A 2,677-nucleotide genomic window follows, 5' to 3' on the forward strand; every position below is an offset into this window, starting at 1 on the left:
ATGAACAAGGACACTTTATTTCTTCCTTTCCAATCTGTACCTTTTATTTCCTTTTCTTATCCTGATCATCCTGATGCATTAGCTAGAACTTTCAGTACAATGCTGAGAAGTGAAAGGGACCTCCTTACCTTGTACCTGATCTTAATAGGAAAGCTTCAAGTTTCTCACCATTGAGTATGTTAGCTCAACCTCCAACTCTTGATTGGGTTGGGTTGGGGAACCAAGGGTTCCTAGCATCGTGGGATCAAATCCTGTATTGGGCTCTGTGCTGAGCACGGAGCCTGTTTAAGATTCTCTCTCTCCCTCTCTCTCTCTGTCTCTCCCCCTTGCCTATCTCCCCCACTTGTGCTCGCACTCTCTCTCAAAAAAAAAGTATGTTAGCTCTAGGTTTTTTGGTAGATATTCCTTATCAAGTTGAGCAGTTTCTAGTAAATATTTCATTTCAGTTATTGTACTGTTCTACCCTAATTTCTATTTCAGTTTTCAAATAATTTTTATTTCTTTTTTTTAATTTATTTTTATTTTTTAGGTAGGCTCCATGCCCAATGTGGGGCTTGAACACATGATCCTGAGATCAGGAGTCACATGCTTTACTGACTGGAGTCAGCCAGCCATCCCAATAATTTTTATTTCTTTATTGACATTCTCTATTTAGTGAGACATCATTTTCATATTTCCTTGAATTCTTTAGACATAGTTTCCTCTTTTTTTTAAAAAAAAAAAGTAGGCTCTACACTCAACACGAGGCTTGAACTCATGATCCTGAGGTTAAGAGTGTCACGCTTTGCCTACTGAGCCAGCCAGTCACCCTTCTTCTTGCTTATAATAGCTGGTTTAAAGTCTTTGTCTAATAAGTCCAGTGTCTGGGCTTCCTCAGGGACCGTTTCTTCTGAGTGCTTTTTTCCCCCCTGTGTATGACTCACACTTTCCTGTTTCTTTGCATGTCTCATATTTTTTGTTGAAAATTGGGTAATTTTTAAAAAAGATTTTATTTTTAATCTCTACATTCCATGTGGGGCTTGAACTCACAACCCCAAGATCAAGAATTGCACACTCCACCAACTGAGCCAACCAAGTCCTCAAAAATTGGGTGTTTTAATTAATGTAAGATGGCAACTCTGGAAATCAGATCTCCCCAACCATGGCTTGAGTTGTTGCTGCTTATTTGTTTATCAACTTTCATGGGCTAATTCTGTAGAGTCTTATTTTCTTTGTCATATGCGGTCGCTGAAGTTTCTGCCTGGTTTGCTTAGTGGTCAGTTAATGATTGGACAGAAATTTCATTAAATTCCTTGAAGCAGTAAGTTTCCTACTTTTTACCAAGGGTTCAGGCAAGCCTTCAACACTCTGGCAGTTTACTCTGCCTTATTCCTCACTTCCTGCATGAGCAGGACCTCAAGCTCACCCGAGTTGATGGAGAGATTGGAACTTCCTCAGGTATTTCCTGGATGTGCTCACAGTTCTGTAAACATTTGCAGATTTCTAGATCCCGAGGTAATCAGAGATTTCATAGCCCTCCATTGACATTTCATTCCCCAATATTCCTCTTAAGTTTTTTAGCCAGCCTCTTGTTTGCTTCAGCTGGTGTTTCTGCCTCCGGCAGCTGGGACGTCAGACAATTTGCTGCTAATTGTTTAGACAAACAAAATAGAGTTTCTTGCTGTGAGAGTTCTGAATCAGGTCAAATAAAGACTAGTGCTATGAATGGGACTCTTCAAGGGAGCTTACAGATAGATCAAACGGTGACAGTTCTCTAGGGATGGGGCTGTTTGGGGAGTTCCACACCCATGCTGCCCCCTCTAGTGGCTGCTAGGCCACTGTTTTTCAAAGCTAGTGTAGTTGTGAGGCTGCGGATTTGTGGAGCTCCTGTGGAGTTGGGGAGAGGAAGATGGGGAAGAAGCCAGTCAAAATTCACTGTTCCTACTGACATTCGACCATTTTTCTTAAACAAATTCTCCTTTGATTTTTGAAAGCCTTGGTTTCCAGACTCCTAAAAACTTGATTTTGACAATTTTTACCAGTATTATTGCTTTTATGGAGAAGCAGATTTTCAGATGTCTTTACTCTGCCGTTCCAGAAGTGCTTCTTCAGACCACTTGTACTTTAAGAAGTATCAATGTTTAGATGCTATGGTCACTCATAAGAAAAATGGTCTTTGAGGGGCACCTGTGTGGCTCAGTCGGGTTAAATGTCTGACTCTTGATCTCAGCTCAGGTTTTGATCTCTGGATAGTAAGTTCAAGCCCCATGTTGGGCTCCACACTGGGAGTGGAGCCTACTTAAAAAAAAGAAAAAGCAAAATGGTCTTTGAGTATACAGTCTATACTTAACATGAAGAAATAAAAGTTATTTTGGTGTGTTTTCTCCTTACAGCACAGCTTAAGTCCTTGCATAATGTGAAAGTGAACTTTCACTTCTTAGAAAGCATGTTAAGTTTTCACGACTCACATTATCCATCCCCTTGGGTCAAGATAGAACAGAAAACATTAGGATTCCTCGCTTCTGGAGAAGTTAACATTTTTAATGTTCTAAAATATAAAATTATAAAATATAATTTTCTTATTAATAACACGACCGAGGCTGAGGTTATTTCCTGGCAACACTTTTTTTTTCTGTTGACCTTATGCACGATCAGCCCCTAAATTCAGAATAACAAAATTATCAAGGCATCTTTTACA

The sequence above is a fragment of the Leopardus geoffroyi genome, chromosome D1 (assembly GCF_018350155.1).
Source record: "Leopardus geoffroyi isolate Oge1 chromosome D1, O.geoffroyi_Oge1_pat1.0, whole genome shotgun sequence".
NCBI classification, from domain to species: Eukaryota; Metazoa; Chordata; class Mammalia; order Carnivora; family Felidae; genus Leopardus; species Leopardus geoffroyi.